The sequence below is a fragment of the Lichenostomus cassidix genome, chromosome 2 (genome assembly GCF_008360975.1).
Source record: "Lichenostomus cassidix isolate B80296 chromosome 2, HeHo_3.0, whole genome shotgun sequence".
Taxonomy (NCBI): Eukaryota; Metazoa; Chordata; class Aves; order Passeriformes; family Meliphagidae; genus Lichenostomus; species Lichenostomus cassidix.
In genome coordinates, this window is record NC_139482.1 from 35,779,177 (window position 1) to 35,800,654 (window position 21,478).

At 36.7% G+C, this 21,478-nt stretch overlaps 1 protein-coding gene across 7 annotated transcripts in view; it reads right to left on the bottom strand.

Annotated features, from left to right (window-relative positions):
- TBC1D5 (TBC1 domain family member 5) overlaps window positions 1–21,478 on the bottom strand; it is a 313,036-nt gene that overhangs the window by 267,869 nt on the left and 23,689 nt on the right. For 6 of the 7 annotated variants that reach the window (XM_085051059.1, XM_085051056.1, XM_085051058.1 and 3 more), the window contains exon 2: window positions 18,322–18,383. The gene's annotated coding sequence lies outside the window, so the exon portion shown is untranslated. Of the gene's footprint in view, window positions 1–2,835; window positions 2,954–18,321; window positions 18,384–21,478 lie in introns of all 7 variants that reach the window. The other variant, XM_085051057.1, reaches the window with a different exon arrangement.

Here is a 21,478-nt window from a genome sequence, read left to right on the forward strand (position 1 = left end):
CAACCAGCACTACCACAAATGATTTATTAGTCTTTCACTCAGCTTTTCAGCTTCCTCAGGGCCAGAATAAATAATTTACCAACTCTGTATCTTCCAATCATTAATTCTTCCCTGTGCATCCAAACTACATTTAACTCTGCTGGGTTCAGTGGAATTAAAAACACAATATGAAGACTTTTTCCCCCCCAAGTATAGTATTATCTGACTTTATCTAAAAGTAAAATTGTCAATCAAAATTTGTATCAGTGATAGAAGGGATTAGAGCTAGCAACTAAAGTTAAGTTACAAAATATCTGCAGAATAAAATGAAAGCTAAACTGAAGAGATATCAACAATGAAATGCTCTCAGGGGGGTCAGGCGTGTTCTCAAGATATAAAGTACTGATAGTGTCTGAAGATATTGATGAGCATTGTTTTTCTGATCCATAAACTAACATTAGTTACAGACAAACATCTTACATGTCCCACGTGGCAAATGCAGGATGAAAACATTGGATAGGAAACATTTAGAAAATAAATGAAAAAGGAGATGTGGGCAAAATGAAAGGATTAAACACGAACAGAATGGTTCTGTAAAAAGGCAATACTTTCTGAGGAAATACGCTAAAGATACAAGATTTACTAATGCCCTTGTGTTCATATCACAAAAAAGGAATTAAAAAAAAGAGTATTGTACAAGGCAGAATTAGAAAACAGGAGTATAAAACGGCATAAAACCAAAGTACATTTTCAAATTTAAAAGAGAATATATAAGGTACCATATTCCTATTAATTATGTAGAGAAAACATAGCGAAAACAAAATCACACCCTAAATCCATTTTTGATGTAAGATAGTCTTCGCTCATTAAATCAGCATCTATGATTAAAACCAAGATCATTTTTGGTACATAATGTATTGCATTGTTAGAGCAGCATCTGTTTGTTGCACAGCAACACATTTTTCAGCTTTAAGAAACTGTACTGACATAGAAGAAACAATCTAGACTTTGAAGATATAAAAATATTTTAACTTCCAAAACCATTGTGTACTAAAGGGGTTAATAACATTAATGTGCTAATATTCTGCATTCCAAGAGGAGTCTTCAAGCTGTTAGAAACATACAGAAGAAGAATTTCATGGTACTAACAGCTTTCCTTCTGTCCTGTGGGACTGAGACAACTCAAACTTTAAGTGGCTATAAGAAAAGCTCTGTAAAGCTATGAAGGCTAATCAATAGGGCTTTCACCAAGTGATAATACAGTCTGAAATAAAATAAATTGGCCATAACAAAAATGCCTTACTCCTTTTCTCAACATTAATCTCAATACAGAGAAGTACAGTATGAACTACAAGTCCAAAACAGCTGACATAAAAATGTTTTCACACTGCTTTTAACAACACAAAAAATCTCCACAAACATAGGAAATTTAAGACGATTTATTTGAAAGCAATTATCCTATGTATTTTTCAAACATTAATTATTATTTTTAGTTAGACCGTAAAATCTGTTTTTACTCCAGTTTTACTCTGTAGTAGGGTATTTCCTTTCTTCATTTAAAACAAAAAATCATGTGCAACCAATCATACACAAGCTGAACTCAACCTCCCAAAATTTTCAAGAGAATGACACTGTTATAAGGGCTGAGTAATTTCATCAGTATTGAAGAGGATGTTCTAAAACAAGCTGAAATATTTTTAAAAATGCAATACTGTAAATAAAGCAAAAGTTTTAGAAACTAAATCACAGGCAAGGTATTGATATCTATGCTTTCATGCTTTCCTCGCAAGCTGGCCCAAAAACCTTCAAAAACCTTAAGTCTCAGTAGACAGAGGGAAAGTACTCTGGGAAGCCTATCAAAGACAAAAATACACTTGATCCCAGCATCAGATCATTGAGCCAAAAGTCATTTGCCATTGGAGTCAGTCATCTAGATTCATAAGAAAGCACTCACCATTGTCAAATAAAAAAAAATTAATAAAGTAAGCTGCCTGTTGCTCACAGCATACAGACATGGGTCCTATAAATGAACAAATACAGGAAGCTGTTTTTTCATGTAACTTTAGATGCCAACTAGTTATGGCATCTTTCTTGAACAAGTTCAAGGACTTTTTGACTTGGAGAAAAACAATTTAGACATCAATTTCCTTAATAAGAGTCCTGAACGCAAGTGCACAATTAAGTTTTATTTCTATATAGGTCTCTTTACAGATACATAAAAAATCAAAAAAAAATCAACCCAAAAAAGTCCAACCACAAAAATATGTGGCAAATCTTCACTTGCTGAGTCTGTCCATACTCTTAGGCAAAAGTGTTCGGAAGTGACAGCTGGTCACAGAAAATAATAGGCTAATCAGAGGCTAAAGTAATTCTGGCAAGAAACAGGATTCAATAGTTGATCTGTTTCTGATTAAAATGCAATTATAGCTATTGATATGATCGTACACTCTCCAAGTGACCTCTCTCACACAAAAATGATTTAGTAATGTTTTAAGTAGACTTTCTTGAAAGGTTAAATAAAAAATTGTCTGAGATTAAAAAATGGGGGTGAGAAGGATCAAGCCCAAGGAGGAGAATAAATCAGCCTTAATATATGCAATTTGCAAGTTTCACTGAAATCTTCACATCCTCTAAAAGAATACAAAGGAAGTGCACAGAAATTCTCATACACAGCTCTCAGCATGTAAGAAACTAACTGCATTTCTTCATGGTCCTATCAGTTCTGGGTCTATCTCTAGTCAATAACGTCTGCTTTTAAGAAATGTCCCTAAGGGAGTACTGGGTAAATTTATATTTGTATTTATCCCAAAAGAAGTATCATGTTGGCAAATGTCAGTTTTGACAAAACATCCTCACCTAAGGCATAGGTTCACAGATTTTCTCAGTCACTCTTGGTGCGATTTTTCACCTCCATCAATCTAGTTTTCTTTCCTCACTTTTTTTCATCACAGCTATTTGTACATTCTGACAAAACCTTGAGGAAGAAGAAACACACATTCAGTTTTATCTGTATTTACCATTCAGTAAATCTGTCATTTCCACTTTATCAAAAGGAAGTGAGGCAGAGAAGGGCCACAGAGCGTATGGGGTGGTGAGTTAAGAACTGAACTTGTCATCTCTTGATTCCCACAGCAACACTTTCTGATGTATACAACAATGTATCCATCATTAACATTTTGGCAGAAAGCATAGGTTCAACCTCCAAGATTCTCCAGAGCTGCATTTCAACCTGAGCTATCATAAACCTTTTTCTGTCCACTACCACAAAAAAGCCAGCAACCTACAGGGTAAGTTAAAAGTTATGAATCCTGTTAAGTACACTTCTGAATAGGAACCTTAAACAACACATTTCTAAGACTGAAACAAATGAGAGAGAATTTTATTTATGAAAATGCTAAGGAGAGCTCTACAACGTCTACAAAAACCCATGCAAGCTTTTATGTATCTGGTAACTTCTTGACCTAAGTCAAAGTTAAAATCCAGTGTGTGGACAATCCCTAGATGTTGAACTGACCTCTGAGACATCTAATTAATTGTCATAAAGGTTTCAAACCCCCAGAAGATTCTGGGGAAAATAAACACACAATGCAAACCCAAACAGTTCACTCCCAGGTGTTTCATCCATGAAAAGCAATTCCATCAACTCAGAAACACTTGACAAAAAATTGCAAAAATGGCCCATTTCCCCCCTTCTTTTGAAGGAGGCTATTTTTTTTTTTTTTAAATATTCAAGTCACTCAGCTGGTCAGCCCAGTAAAACCAGGAAAAGGCTAATTTTCAAGCCAAAAAATTTATTATCACAGCTCAGACATTCGAGTCTATTCTCCTGTAAAGTCTATTTTTCTTTCCACACATAGCAATCATCCTCAATGACTGAAATAGATGAAAGAAATTGAGATAAGATAGGAAGTGACATTACATAGGGGAGTATGACATTAGCTTAGACTTTAGCTCAGGAGTCAGCAGAGTTTGCTGAGAAAGCTTTAAACTAGATTTGAAGATGGACAGGGACATAGCCAGGTTTGACAGACATGAGGTGTGAGAAGGGAAACTTAGAGCAACCACTCTAGGTTTTCCAACCACTCTAGGAAGTAGCAAAAGGAGGCTTAAGAGAGGATACCAAACCACTCAAGTAGCAAAAGGAGACTTAAGAGAGGATACCATCCATGAGTACAAAAATACAAAGCCACAACCACAACAGAGGACTATGGGGTGTCCCTTTCCACCCTCACTAGGATATTGACACACTCAAATGCCTCTATAAAGTGCTGCACAGCAATGGAAGCAGTATGGGGAACAAACTGGAAGAATTAGAGACCTGTGTGCAACCACATGGCTTTGATGTCAATGGGATTACAGTGATGTGGTAGGAGAGCTCCTGACTGGAATGTTGTCATGATGGACTACACGCTGTTTAGGAGGCACAGACCTGGAAGGTGCTGGGGTAGAGTTGCCCTCTATGTGAGACACCACTTGGAATGTATTCAGCTCTGCCTTGGGATGGATGATGAGTGAGTTGACAGCTTATGGGTTAAGATAAAAGGGCAGACTAGCACAGGTGACACTGTTGCAGATGTTTGCTACAGGACACCTAATCAGGACAAGGAAATGGATGAAGTCTTCCAGAACAGCCTCACAGTTACAGGCCCTGGTTCTCGTGGGGGTCTTAAACTGCCCTGAAATGTGCTGAAGAAGCAACACAGTAAAGCACTAACAGTCCAGGAGGTTCCTGGAAAGCACTGATGACAACTTTGTGAGACAGGTAGTGGAGGATCCCACAAAGAATGGTGTGCTGCTTGCCTTATAATAACTAACATGGAATGCCTTGTTGGTGAGGGGAAGGTTGGGGGCAGCCTTCGATTCACTGACAAGACCAGCCCTCAGGAATCTCTGACCCAAGAGACCAGGGTAAAGCAATGTTGGAAGGAAGGCTTTCCACTGGTCAGGGAGGATTGGGTTAGAGAACACCTAGGTAAACCTCACATCCACAAGCCCATGGGCCCTGGCAGGATGCATCCAGGAGTGCTGAGAGAGCTGACAGACACCATAGCTGGGTTGCTCATGATCTTTGAAAGGTCATGACAATCTGGAGAGGTGCTTGAGGACTGGAAGAAGGCAAATATCACCCTGGTCTTCAAACAGGGCAAGGATGAGGACTCAGGGAACTACTGGACAGTCAGCTGCACCTCAATCCCTGGAAAAGTGATGGAGCACCTCATTCTGGAGGCCATCTCTATCCACATGGATGACAAGAAGCTGATCAGTAGTCTGTATGGATTCACTGAAAGTAAATCATGCTTGACCAACCTGACTGCCTTCTACAGTAAAACAACTACCTGTGTCGATGAGGGGAGAGCAGTGGGTACTGTCTACCTTGACCTTGACAAGGCTTCCAACACTGTCTCTCCCAATATCCTCTCAGGCAAAGTCAGGAAGTGTGGACTGGATAAGTGGACAGTGGGGTAGATTAGGAACTGTCCGAACCAGAGGGTCAGAATCAGTGGGAAAGGGCCCAGTTGGACACCTGTCACTAGTGGTGCTCCCCAAGATTCAATACTGGGCCCAGCACTGTTTAACTTGTTCATCAATGACTTGGATGAACAGGCAGATGCCTCCCCAGCAAACTCACTGATGACACAAAGGTGGCAGAAGTGGCCAATACTCCAGAAAGCTGTGCAGCCCTTCAGAAGGACCTCAACAGGCTGGAGAGATGGGCAGAGAAGAATTTTCTAAAACTCAAGAAAGGCAAATGCAGGTTCCTGCACCTGAGGAGGAACAACCTCTGGCACCAGTACAAGCTGGGGACCAACCTGCTGGAAAGCAGCTCTGCAGAGAAGGACCTGGGGGTCCTGGTGAACAACAAGCCGTCCATGAGCCAGCAGCATGCCCAAGAAGGCCAAAGGAATCCTGAGGTGCATTACAAAAAGCACTGCCAGCAGAGCAAGGGAGGTGATCTTTCCCCTCTAGTCAGCCCTGGTGAGGACATATCGGGAGGGCTGTGTCCAGTTCTGGGTTCATCTCAGTAAAAGAGAGACATGGAGCTCCTGGTGAGGGTCCAGCAGAAGGCAGCAAATATAACTGAGGGACTGGAGCATCTCTCTAATAAGGAAAGGATGAAAGAGTTTGGCCTGTTCAGCCTCAAGAAGAGAGGACTGAGAGAGGTCCTCATTAATATACATTAATATCTGAAGGGAAGGCGCCAAGAGGATGGAGCCAGGCTCTGCTAGTGGTGCCAAGCAATAGGACAAGAGGCAATGGGCAGAAACTGATGCATAGGAAGTTCTACCCAAACATGAGGAAGAACTTCTTTACTGTGTGAGTGACCAGGCACCGGAACAGAGAGGTTGTGGAGTCTCCCTCACTGGAGACACTGTAGAACCGTCTGGATGCAATCCTGTGGTATGTGCCCTTGGATACTGCTTGAGCAGAGAGATTGGACCAGGTAACCCAGTGTGGTCCCATTCAGCCTGGCCCATCCTGCAATTTGAGTAAAGAAGGTTTATTGTTTAGTAGTAGAAGCTGGCCTTATTCAAGTTGTCCACATCTGGGGGGATGTCCAGCCCACTCATGAAATAAGACAGACATAAGTATATAGCAAAACCAGCACATGCTATGATCTTTTCTGCATTATGCACAAACAAGCATCACGCAAACCACTTCATTTTGCTATTTCATACAACAAGTAAAAGGCACGGTAATTTTGCAGTGAAAAATCACTCTCTATGTAAAGAAATGCCCAAACTTAGGGAGCAACATTCTCTCATAATCAGCATAACAAAGGCAGCATGAGAGAAAGCAACTTAACTTCTAATCACGTTTTAGCTAACAGGTTGGTAGACACAACCATATGGAACAAGTAACGCCTCTTATCTGAATGAATGGAATGCACTTCAGCTGTGTGTTTGCTATTCTTAAATTATTAAGATTATGGGCACACTATCTACTTGAGAACAATGTAAGAAAACTAGAACACTGCAAATTCCAAAGCTCAAATACATTCACACACAAGGTCTCTAACACGCTTTAACTGTCCTAGTCTAAAAACTTCCCAAAGAAAAAAGATAAATCGTTAAAATTCAGTCGTAGTTCTAACAAAAATATATTTTAAAATATAACTGAAAATAAAAGACTGAAAGAGACTGAATATCAGAAAATAATCAGTGACAAAAATGAAACCTTGCATCACAGGGCTTATGACAATTCTGCTATGTGACTCCTTCCTCCTGCAGTCTTCCTTCCATGTATTTAATCATCTGTTAGTAGAAATTTTTGTGGAATTGGCTGTCAAAAAGAAATAGTGAGGATGATCATGTTTTCACAGAAGCAATGTTAATAATGCATGAGAAAATGCAAAATATTTAGTTGCAATTTTCTGAGCTATTTAGCAAAATATTCACTAATCTTTTGCTTCATATACAGTATTTGGGTAAATATAAGATCTTTACCCCAAATACTTTCTACCTAATCAAATAAATTCCTAATATGAAATAAGCAAGTAATTATTCTTTTAACTTACTCCATATATTTTCCCTTTCTCCCTTTTCAAAAGGTGCTGTTTTTCTTACCTTTAACAACCAAATCTCTGAGTGGAAGAGTCCCCCTTGGGTAATACTCCCTGTGAGTCCTGTCACATTTGTAGGACCTGGTCCTCCTTGTGCAGTTGAACCATGCCAGTATCTATTAAAGGAACTACACAGCATGGCTCAAGCAATCCAGAGGTTTTCTGAAACGTGTGGACCACAACTTCACGACACAAATTATTAAGGAACTGTTGAGAGGAACATTTTCTGTTGGACCCCATACTTACACACAAGGAAGAACAGATCAGGGATATGAAAGCTGGAGACAGTTTCAGCTACAGTTACCACAACATGGTGGAATTCTGCACTCTGAGAGCAGGTAAAAAAGCAATAAGTGGGATCATAAGCACTGGTGATACACTTCTGGAGTACTCAATACAGTGCTGGGCTCCTCAGTATACGAAAGACATGGACTTATTACAGTGCACTCAGCAGAGGGTCTGAAAGATGATTCAGGGTTTGAAGCATATGAAATATGAACAGATACTGAGAGAGCTGGGACTGTTCAGCTCTTAGAGGAGAATGCCCAGGGGCTTTTATCTATTTCTAGACATTTCTGATGGGAAGGAGTGCAGAAAATTGAGCCTAATTCATTTAAGTGGCAACCAGTCAACAGACAAAACTTAATGGATACAAAGAAACTAATTTAAAAATATGAAGAACTTCTTTTACTTATAGGATAATCAAAGACCAGAACAGGTTGTCCAGAGCAGTTGTGGAGTCTTCACCTTTGCAGATATTCAAAACCCAACCAGACAGTCTCCCGAAGAACCTGCTCAAGCTGATCCTGCACTGAGATGAGAGGTTGCACTAGATGATCTCTAACGGAATCTTCTCACCTTAAATACTATGTGATTCTGTACTTTGTTCTATGGGAAAGCATAAATGGTTTTGCTCAAGTTATTTGTATTCAACAGATATTTATACATCACTAATGTTCAGAAAGAGTGATAAAACATTGGAATGCTCTGCCTGGGGAGGTGGTGGAGTCACCATCCCTGGACATGTTCAGAAAGAGATTGGATGTGGCACTCAGTGCCATGGTTTAGTTTAGTTGAGGTGTTAGGACAGAGGTTGGACTCGATGATCTTGAAGGTCTCTTCCAACCTGGTAATTCTGTGATTCTGTGATATATATACATTTTCAAATATTGTCATGCACATTATTTTTTTTAAGACTCTGAAGCATCATGTGAACAAAACACTGTATTTGATAGCATGATCCTAATGAAATAATTGCACAAAAAATTTTGACATCAAAATATATATACACACGCATTGACACATATCTTGAATTTAACCAGAGCATGAGTTTTGAATACAGAGAGTTTGCACATTCGTTCATGTTTCTACCAGAAGAGGACAAAAACTGGAAAGGAATCTTTTGTAAGGAAAAGTTTAGGTAAATGTTAAGAACCAAAGGCTTTCAAGATGGAAGAACTAAAGGAGGTGTATATGAGAAAAACTGCAAGATAAAATTTGAATTTCTGTACTCAGGATGTCAACTAAGCCTTGTAAATTATGCATATATTTTTACCTTAAGACACTGAAGAAACAATGCATCACAGGGAATTTACTCAAGAAAAGCCCTATCATATTGAGCCAAATGGCTCATTTTTTTGACAATACAGGCTTTTTTTCTGCATTAGTTTTTCTGGTGTCTAAGAGTTTTTAAAATATAGTTGTACTTTCTGAAGATCAACAACAGTAGAAAGGAGTAAATTAGAGTTAAAAGTAATCAAACACATTATAATTTGCACTCCTGCAGTTGTAAAATACAGCGAGATAAACTTGAGAGACAGTAAGCGATTACTACCAGTGCATTTCATGTGCCTGAGAGCAATATTGTTCTCACCATACCTAAGCACTGGCTCTGAGTATTGCTTCAAGACTGCCTCCTTCCTACCCACTTCAACTGTCTTTTTTTCACTCCTTCCTTGAACTAGCACAAATGTAGTCGTAACAGAAAATTAATAAAGATTAAAACCAACATAGCAAAAGAATGCCTGGATGCACAAGCAGCAGACTGTATAAAAGTGGTGAAAACACATGGCTAGGGAAAGGGGCTTAGCAAGGCTACCTCCTTCAGTACCTGAAGTGGTTCTCGCAAAGAGTCATCATTATTATGCTTCAGTTTACACTGCAGAGTGGTATTTATTCAAACAATAACTAGCCTAGCTGTCCCAGAACAAAGGTAGCTGAAAAAGCACTTCATATTGATCGAGAAAGGATAAAATGCTCACGTTATGCATATCATTTGCATCTTCAGCAAATGCAAAATTTAGTCACTCAGTAGTAGCCAGAGTAATTTTTTTAATTCACTTGCCCACATGAACTGAAGTTGCCAAAGGAACTTTAAGACTGCAAATCGAAAGAAAGGAGCACAATCTCTACTAAAATAAAAACATGCAAAGAACCAAGAATCCCTGGCTTACTTTAAAATTTAAACATTTTACAGGGAAAAAAAGAAAACCACCAAGCTTTTGGGCTCTTCTACTTAAAAAAAAATTAACCTTTCTAAATGGTTTTCCATAAGTTCCATTGGCAACAACTGTGAAAGCTGAACTGTGTCTCCTTCAAAATTGCAAACTCACACTTTATTAGTTTGCATTTAGCTATTTAGCAATATTGCCTTCCCGAGGTCAGCTTAACCCCATAATTAACAGTTTTATATCATTAATAGCCCTTTCTTCTCATTTAGAGCATTTTGCCACACAATCTTTTCATACTGTTGATTCACAGACCAAAATACCTACCTCTTTGCTTCTGAATTTTTCTGAGCTCTGCTCTGTCCCAAGCCACCACCAGGAGATTCACCTTGATTCTCTCAAGGTAAATACTGTAATGAACTCAGTTCAAGATCAGGATTCTTTGTCCATAAGGACCACTGGTCAGACTGAGCTTTCCTCCGGAAAGTAAATCTAATTTACCCTTTTTCTGCAATACTGACATATACCTTAAAGCAAGACAACCAGAACAGTCCTATGGTCAAGATTATCCAGCAATTTTAAAAAATCACCTCTTTAAATTTACAGAAAAAAAAGTCAAAAAAGAAAAAGGGAAAAGATCTTTCCAGAACAGCTGTAGCATGTAAAAGAAATTAGCATGAATGACTGTAGGGAAAATATCAGCAATAGGCTTTGAAGAAATCTGGCTTGGGTCACTGAAAAGAAAACAGAGGCAGATGCTAGGCTGCCTAGCCCAGGTCACTGCAGGGAGAACAACAGCTGGTTATGTGAGTCTTGCCCAGACCCAGAGTTGGTGCCTGATTCTACTGAGCAACTATTCAATACTTCCTTCATTATTTTAGTATAGGAGAAAAATTGAAAACAAGATGGATTTTTTTTTTTTGGGGTGGAGCTATGACAAATGGAACCATTTATTTAGTAATAATACTTAATTTTATTCTCTTCTCTGTACATCCAACAAAAGGAGTACAAATGTTGACTGGCTACACAGATCTACTTCTGAAATATAACTAAGAGTTTTTGAAGTGCTCTACCAAGTTATCAATATTTTAACAGCTCTTAAAAGCTGTTTCATAATAGTGCAGATATTTTTAAGACTATCTATATTCACTCCATATTGTCTGTTGTATATTTTAAGACATTTTATTTTCACATTCAAATGAGGGTCAAAAGAGAGAGTATCCTCTGATCATTGTATCCACAATCACTTTTACCTGAGAGTTAAAAAATTCCTTCTTATAACCTACCAGTCAATGTTCAATTCAATTTTATGGAGTTGTTGTTCATCCACCCAAGGCTTTTATTAAAACATCTACCATTGTAATTTCTGGATTATGTTACAGAAAACTGAATTCCCACTACAGATCCTGGTAAGCAGAAGAGTTTTTAAAGTGAATTTTTTCATGATTGCTCAGCTCCCCATTTCATGACTCATGCATTCCTTCCAATCATATTATTCATCACTGCTTTTCATGAAGGCAAGAAATTATAAATGATTACCATCTTGATTTGTCTGAGCACAGAAAAAAATATCTTTAGAATCAATGGACAACTGTACTCAATAGATCAGCTACTTATTCAAAATATGGTTCACTAAAAATGCAGAATATGCCTTCAGATGTGCCCATAGTTTTACTAATTGTTCCAAGAATGTACAGCATGCACATGCATACAATAAAGGCTCTCTCTAAGAGTCTTAAGACTGGTACTTTTTTAAGGTGATTTAAGAGAAAAAAACAAAATTTTTTTGGAGGTTGTTACCAAAACAAACTTCTCAATTCCAAGTTATTTTGATATTCAATCCCAGGTAGTACAGGTATTTGTTAAGAACAAGTAGGCACAGCAAGGCAAACAAAACTCTACAGAAATCGAGAAAGAAAATGTTAAGAAAATTATCTTTTGAACCAATTAAAAAAAAAAGAGCTTGGACACACCAGGGCGAGGAGCTCCCTAGTACAGAAACAAAGCTAAACTGTACAGAAACAGAAACAAAGTAAAATAAGTAAATGGAAAAGTTTAAATCATACAAATTTCATGTGAAAGGTAACTATACAAAAGTTCTGCAGTACTAATCTAAAACCTCTTGTTAGAAATGTTAGCAGTGAGATAAATATGTTTAAATGGGACTGTCTCTGATGCCTTGGGTCTTTTAAAACTGTTCAACTGAAACATGGAAGTAACTACAAACATACCCTAACACACAGAAACGTGAGAATCAATATAAACAACAATCAAAAAAGGGAGAATAACAAAGCTCTTCACACTTAATATTTTTGCTGATTTTGTAACTACCATAAGGGATGTTTTTAATGTTTGCTTATTCTCACAACAGAGAAAGAACGTTAAATCCAACTACAACCATATGTCAAATGCAAGAGCCTAGGATAAAGAAATAGCCCAAAATTAATGTTTACTAAATATCATCCTGTAAGAGAATATACTCAACATCTTCAGTGCTACTATCAGCTTGTCTTAATTTACACATGAATATTTACAAGATCAGAACTTCAGCTGAGAGGAAAAACCTAGTTCAGTAAAGACAAGTCACCATCTAGGCATAGCCTTCTTCATTGAACTTCTTGCCTCTTCCCAGTATTGCTGGTAAGATGTTAGAGGCTCTTTATGGTAGGCATCTTAATGTGGTAAGATACTATATGTACACATTGCAGGATAAGGTATGCTGGTGATACCCTGCAAGCGTGCTAACTTCATGGAAATAAGGCTAAGTTACGCTAGAAAAACTGATTTTTAGCTTCTCTCAGCACTGGAGACAGAATGAAGAACATAAACAAGACTAAGATATTCTGACTACCACCACACTGCTAGTAAATTGCACCTGAAGTAGGCGTGTCTTGTTGGTATGAGCAAACTTGCAAAGTGCTCCTGATCTAGACGTGACCAAACTTATTAAAATGTATTTCAATAAGAAATAGAATCATAAAAAACATTTGGAATTTCAGGCTGATAGACTCAACAAGCTATGTTTCTCAAATTGCTAGTCATCTTTTAGGTGCTACTCATTTCCCACAGTTAACATAACTTAAAAAAAAAAAAAAACAAAACACCACCAAATATTGCTTAAAGTTTATATAATATTCACTACCATTACTGAAACATAACTAGTTGCTATAGTTCTCATGAGGATTTATTTCACTGCCTGCAAAATAGGAGGCATTTCCACTCCAGGAAAGGTCACCAAAATACATGGCCAGTTTATGTCAGGTGACTTTACAAGTATCATATAGAAGAGTTGAGAAGGGGAGATACTGTAGAACCAAAAGACACTAGATTGCAGTTTACACTATGAACATCTGAGAAGCCATGTTTTGCATAAAAACACAAAACAACAATAACAGTGCAAACAGAACAATTCACAACTTACAATGCGAATGTTTAATCATGCAGACATACCTTTTAAAGTTCTTTCAGATAAAAAAGTAACGTCTTTCATACAGTGAAAAGTGTGTATATAAACGCACAAATATTGTGAGGAGGTAGATGTTTTGATTATATAATAGAATGACTCAACTGTTACTGCTTTCAGATGTCCAATACAAAAGACACTGTTCTTTTTAATAATCGACTGTTGTGATCAACATTAAGCCCATAAATTCCTATCATCATAATAACGCTTATTACAGTTACACCATTTCTCTCAAATTCACATCTTCCTATAACTCCTGTCTCCCTATGGGATCCTTAGTTCAAGTCGGGAACAACTGCTTATTCCTTTTTGACCATGCTCTAGAATGCAGTCATGGACCAGGCCTGGTAAGGACTTGCTGGTTGTACCCACTTTCTCTTGCAAACATTCTCTTTCTAGGCAGTGCTGCTAAGATTTTTCTGTGAAACACACAGAATTTCTACTAGCTTAAGGCTTCTTGTTTTGTTAGGTTTTTTTAGCCAAGGTCTTACTAAGATCCATATTTTGTGTGCACTTATATTTTAAATAATGTTTGCAACATTATCTTTTTAAAATATCAGACTCATCAATGTCAGCTCTGATCAATCCTACATCCCTTAAAACAGACTTCCAAAATGCCTTGCAAAGCAGCTACCCTATAAAGTGAAACAGAACTTGAATATTCATTTTACAAAGGCAACGCATGTGTTTGATCACAAATACTGGAGTATTTCTCTAGTATTTCCTTCAAATCAAACTTGTAAAGTTTGATTTGAGAGAGTGCTGATCCCTATTCTGTGAAGCAAGCTAGCGTCATTAGGATGACAAAATCAAGTCTTATTGTGGCAAGAAGAAACATCATTTAGTGTCAACAACACACTGCTATTGATTTGAACTCCTCCTTGCCTCACGGGTGAAATAACAAGCTCCTACACACAGACTCTCTAAGCATACCAATAGAGGAAAGAGGCAAGAAAAATACTAAAAATGGCTGTATTAAAGATACAACAGGAAATATGTGACTCATGAGATGCAAATTCTTTTATCTGTATGAAACAAATTGAAGAAGAGCTTAATATGGCTTCTGCAATTTCTATGGAGTTAGATTAGAACAGAAATACACCTACCAATAATATACCAGATTCAGACATCCCAACCAGTATCTCCTAACTGTTCAGCACTCTCTCTGAAACAAGCCAGCTTCATTTTCATTATCTAATACTTACTAATCATTTTTCTAAAATGTCGCCTTATTTTAGCATCCTGGTTCACCATTTCAACAGAAATTATCTTTTCACAATACTGGTAAGATCTCTTTAAAGCAGAGCTAAGAAATTGTCAACACAGACAGGTTCACTCTTTTCCTATTTCTGAACAGACTAATCCAGAAAAAAAAAATGTATCTTTCTTTTTAAAAGATGTAAAAAAAAATAAACCCATGGTCATGCAACATCACTATAAATACTACCTTGCACAGTGACCTGGTTTTGGCTGCAAGAGAGTTCCTTTTCTTCTTCAGCAGCTGGTACAAAGCTATGTTTTGGATTTAGTATGAGAATAATGTTGATAACACACTAATGTTTTTGTTGTTGTTAAGTAGTGCTTAGTCTAAGTCAAAGGACTTTTCAGTGTCTCATGCTCTGCCAGTGTGGAGGTGTACAAGAAGCTGGGAGGGAGCACAGCCAGGACAGATGACCAAACTGGGCAAAGGGATATTCCATACCACACAACATCATACCCAGTATAGAAATTGGGGGGGGAGTTGGCCATGAGGGGCTGATCACTGCTCAGGGACAGGGACAAGCTTGGTATCAGTCAGCAGGTGGTGAGCAATTCTATTTTTTTTTAATTGTTTTTCTTGGATTTTATTCATCCTCTCTTTTTGTTTTCCCTATTCTCATTACTATTATTATTATATTTCATTTTATTTCAACTTTTATTTCAAAATGTCATGGGTTTTACCTTTTTCCAATTCTCCTCCCCATCCTATCACAGCAGAGAGGGGAGTGAGCAAGGGGCTACAAAGCACTTGGTTGCCAGCTGGGTTAAACCACAACACACATCAATATCTCTTTTTCTAGAACTTAAAGCTATGTATTTAAGCAAATCTGCAAACTAAAAAACATAGTGAGATGAAATACTACTTCTGTTCTCTAACTGCACACAAAATTTAAGCTAATTTCAAACACTTTTGTAGCATCAATTTAGCATGCTAGAATTCCATAGTCTCTCTCTTAAAACATTAACGAAGTAATATACAAAGCATAAAAAAATATTTCATGATAACTACTTTTTTAAAAATACCGAAGTATAGGGAACAAAGCTATTTTCATACCACATCCAGAAAATGGATGAGGTGTGAAAGAAATCTCTTGTTTAATGTGACCTTTGGCTGTACTTTCACTTGTCATCATTATGAAGTAGCTACTCTCAGTGCCAACACATAAGCTGCGTTATACTACCCCATAACAGGAGTAGCATGTCTTTCAGAGAGTGTTTCATACTTCAAGAAGCTGGTGGCAGAATGCACTGACAGCACTTACCTTTGCTGCTGCTTATAACAGGTCTTATTCAACAATAAGACCTCATTTACAAAAGGAAATAAGAGTGTACTAAATTTCAGAGAGCATATCGCATAAACTAGTATATGTTGAGGAACTCCCTTGGAGTTCTCAGCTTCAGTGAAAACATTCAAATAAGGAGAAATGTAAATTTCAGATTGGAACTCTGCCCCAAATAATAATATTCAGAGCTTTGTTACTGTGCACAGACCAAAAATACTGCATCATTAAGATCTGCAACATACTTGACTTTTCTTAACGCATGTAATTAAGAAAATATTTCTGGAAAGCAAATGAATTTGAAATTCAAGTAAGATTAATAGAACAAATACGACAAATTTACGTTTTATACAATGGTAGCAAGCTGCAGAATAAAAATCAGTAGCTATCATTATCTAAAGCTGTTCATCTAACACCACAGAGAGAAAAACTATTGATACATACTGTACACACATTTTTATCCATGTATATAAATCAAAGGAAACAGCTTCCTTTAAGGCAAGCATATGAAGATACTAAAGCAAGATACAAATTAAATATTCATACATTCAATATTTCAAAATAAGGAATTTGGATATACACATGCATAATTTAAGTTCTATAGTGAAACCTGTCTACAGAGGCCATTTCTACTGTATTTCAACAGCATTGAAACTTGAAATGTACAATGCAGCCTTTCCATGCTGTGTTAAAACTTTAAAGTATATAGTAATTCATTTCAAGCACTAAACATAGAATACAGGCCACATTATGCACATGGCACTTTTGCAGAGGAACTGCTGCTTTGCCCTAGTCATTACAGCTCTAAAACACAGCTGCCAGTCACAGCCACTCCTGCAAGGTGGTTTCAGACTGCCCAAGGTATTCAGTGGGAACTGAGGCCAAACAGGACACTTCAGGAACAAGGTGGCTCACTGGCCCTGAAAAGCCCATCAGTCAGAATTCAGTCCAAGTCAAATTCTGATCCCAGGCACCAATTTTAAACTTTGTTGAACTTGTGCTCACACATAAAGCCTGAAATTGGCCCCTTGCACTGCCCTTATACATTCACTCAAGCCTCTTTGGAGTAAAGATGGTATTTCAGACCTTTTTGATTGGCAGAGGAAAGGAACACCTAAAACAGGTTTCACACTATGTTGTGCATTAGAAATGATTCTTTGTGATCACAGAACCTGAAAGTAGTTTATGTACAATACAAATATATGTTAAATTTGAAGTGCTTATACATGTCTATGCATGCAAAAAACCCAGTGGGGGGAAAAAAACCCTACTATCCACCTTCCTCCCCTCAACAAGTATCTCCTTCTCCATGTGTCTAAAGATACCACCATTCCTCCCATGTATTTAAAACTTTGCCACTAAAATAGAACTCTCCATATGGATTATTAATGCGAATATTTTATTTTCTTATTAAAAGTTAAATGTATTAGCTCAAATATCAAGAGTCTCATCTTAAAAGCATTCATTTTACTGGGACAAAAATATCTCAAGCTAACATGAAGAATAATTAAAGAGTACTTATTAAGGGGAAAATAAAACTACTCTTTTCCTACACAGTTTAAAGTAAACATCTTTGCCCCTTAAAGGTCACTCATTTGATCTTGACACACCTATGAAATCATAAAAGCAAAAGCTAAATAAGTAGAAAAGTGGTATTAAGCAATAAAAAACTAAACAAAATTAGTATCTACATGGTAAATTACTTCATTGAAAACCATCTATGGATTCTGCAAAGAATATACTTTTGCCTTAGAGCTAGTACTTTAATTTTCAAGAACCAAGAAAAAAAAATCAAAACTAGTCAGTAACAATGCAGCGTCGAAAAGCAATAAACTCAAAATTAAGTTATAAATAATTTAAAGCATGTCATGAAGATGTATTAATAATTCATCAGATAAATAATTTACTAAATAATCAAATAAATAAATAATGAAATACATAAATAAATCAGCAAATAAATAATTCTGCAAAATAACCTAAACAATAAGTCACTAAAACAAATGACAAACCTACAAAACTACAATGATTTTCTAAATTCTGATAGTTTTAAATAAACAAATGTATATAAACTAGATCAATCTTTGGTGGATAGAGAAATATTTTTCACTGCTATTGGTGAATTCCTGATTATACTGCACAAGGATACAATTTTAGATTTTACAAGAGTGCAGTTTTTCCCTGGTAAATTATTAACACAATTGCTACAATACATCCTGCCCTGTATTTTACATGTAATCCCTTTATGTAGCTCATTTTTCCCCCTAAAAATGAAAATCTCTTTACAACATTCTTAATTCACTTTTTTTTTTTTTCCATGGGTGCAGTACTTACAAGACTGCAATAGCCTTCTTGGTGGCTCTCTTATTGTCTTCTGCAAACCTTCAGAAGTTTTGCTGCAGGGGAAAAACAAGTAGAATAACCTTAATTATTACAGATGGTATCTCATTCATTAGCAGATGACAACATTTTATTTGAAAGCACAAGAAAAGCTGTTTTATAATTCTACAAAGCAACTTAATGTGAAACAACCATTACAGTTTGCAGACTACCGAAAGTTTTTAGAAGTCTTTGGTGGAACGAGTTCAAGCAGACTGAGGCCTGTTTCTTGTATATAAGCTGACACACAATCTGTGCAAACTGGCACTAATTCAGATGTAAAGACAAACCATGAGAAGGACAAAATACTTGGCTGACATCTAATGTTATCCTTGATATTGGAAGTTCATAGTCCTTGAAAGAATACAGTGAGATCATTTAATATCCACTATCTAAGTACATTCACAATTTAATTAGAATACTGCACTCCAAAGCCAACATTGGTACCACAAAGGTCAAAATCCACTCTTCTCCTCAATCAATTTTCAGTCTCCATTTATTTTAATGAATAATGCTGACAGTTGCCATAGGTTTCTTCAAAGTGGTATTCTGTAAATATAGCAGTTGAAGAAATGTGCCACAAGCATAATCATGTTATCAACTTTTATCCGTTCTGTCAAAAAGGTTAATTTGCTTTTTTCCATAACGCACATTACATACAGAAAAGAGACAATTTTATAAACCATGCTACTGACATGGATTCTTTATCTCTGTACTGTAAAAATGAAGGAATACATCAAACCTTAGGTTATGTATTGTATACATGAACAGTTTTTTGCTATGTGTTTCAAAGGAAGTCAGTATGCAAAGCTGCTTCTGCAGTAGTATCTCAAATTGCTGATGGTACTGCTGTATTTCAGCATTTAAAAGCATAAAGGATAATTTACTCTTAAAACTACCTGGGCACGTTATATTTAACAAGTCTCAAATTCTCTTTAGGGATTATAATAAGAAAACACTTTGCTTAATCATAAATTTTATATTTACCTTGGCTAAACACCCTCCTTTGGATAGACTGCCATGTTTTGTCAAGAAAAATCAACCCAGTGGAAATGAAGTACTTGTTCTGTTGTGTGGTCATTCAAAAGAGTATGTAGAAGTAATGTAAATGTGCACCAGCGCTGCTGATAATTTCACGCTCTCATACACTCATTTCAATTTGCTTTAAAAAGGACTATTCCTCCTGGCTAAATATAGTCATCATGAAAAAGCATACCTCCCCTTTGAGCTAATAACACTGCAAGCCCCAAGACACAAAAGTACAAAAACTTCTATATTTTAAAGAACTTTCTTCTCACAGCATGCACTTCTCAAGTGGGACAAATAAGAATGTTTTTTTTTATTAAGGTATTCTCATTTAGTGCACAGATTTCTGTTTGAAAATGACAATTCATTCCCATACCACATCTCTGAATCCCATCCACCCCCAAAACAAATCATATATATCCCAAATGCTTCTTTGTAAAAGCAACGGGTCTTTGTAAAAGCAGTCTATACTTTCACACATTAGAAGATTTTGAGGTTTACTGGGGTATACAATGGTTCTGGAGGTTCTGGAATCAGACCTTCTATAGGAAGAACCATTTAGTCATAGAGCATTCATCTACAGCTTTGGAGCCTCTCGTAGCAAAGTGATTTTTCACCAATGAGTTACAGCAGAGCTTAAACTGTAATTACAGTTATTGATGTCTTAAACCCAAATTTTTTTCTTCCTTTAAAAATTTACTTATTTTTTAATTACTTTCATGTTTAATTTGGGCTCCTAATCTATGGTTACAGAACTCACCTCCTCACACAACTACTTCTAAGCTGGAGGGTCACAATTCCCTGCTCAAATAAGACATGTGAGTCATTTAAAGAAGGACACAAAACAGCCAATGACCTGGGATACTGCCACCTTTCTCCAGCTTGCAATCACATACAAATTCCATCCTACACAAGAGACAAAGGACAGAAACTGAATTTGATTCCATTCCTTTCTTCTTCCAGCTGGTCCTCTTCCCCCCAAGCCCTCACACATTGTATAGGTGCCTTACAGAACAGATCACGAGGAAGATTTGTCAACAGAAGACTAAAGCAGAAGGCACTGATGTTCAGGTGCACCTCACAAAGAAGAATAGCCAAAATCGAGTAACTGTGTGTGTTCTCTACTCTGCCCAGTCTGGGAAGCTGTGCTAGAACAGGGAGGCTCCCTTGCTGGCACTCAAGTTAATTTGGGTAACAATTCAAGGAACTGGATTGTACCACACACTGAAGAACAAATTTCAAATATTTGCAATGGCAAAATTATAAATAAGGTTCACAGTGAAAGGACTGAGCAACAAGCTATTCCATTCTCCACCTTTTGATACTGCCATCATCAAAAAGTTTCTAAATTTGAAGGTACAAATCAGACCAAAAGAAAACATATACTGCTGCTTCCTTCCATTGGGAACTCATGAATATAGGAAACAGGGAAATTTTAGAAAGAGATCACTGTATAACATCAAAATTTAGGATTTTGGTTTTTTAAAACTCAGGGGCAAACACAGGGAGAAAGGCTGGACAGATCTGCTTAACCAAATTATAGTTATTGTAAGGTACTGACCACTACATTCTGACCCACTTTTCAAGGGTTCTTGGAATTGTTGTAAGTTACACAAAATATTTTGTATTATCAATGAAAAAATAAAAGAAACCTGCAATGAATTGTTATATTAGGGAACTTAAATAACGCATAAATCTTTCAAGACCAGAAGGTTAATTTTTCTGCCACAATTCCCTCCCTCTATTTATTACAAATGATCAATAAAATTAAAGATTAACTACTTGATTCACTTAACATGGAAAGATTTTTTTGTGACTCAGTACAGTACTTCACAAAAAATTTTAATGTATCTCTGATTTTTAAATTATAAAAAGAAAAAAGTGTTTGTTACACAAACTGGTAAGTCTAACTAAAAACTGTAAAATAACTCAGTCGTACAATGTTATAGGGTAATTTTGAGTATGGTCTTGGGAAAAACTTTAAGTATTTCTGAATAACTTTTTAACCAGCTCCTTCCAATTGTCTCTAAGGAAAAAAATAAATTTTTAAATATTAAAATACAGCAAAATGTTAAATCCCAAACTC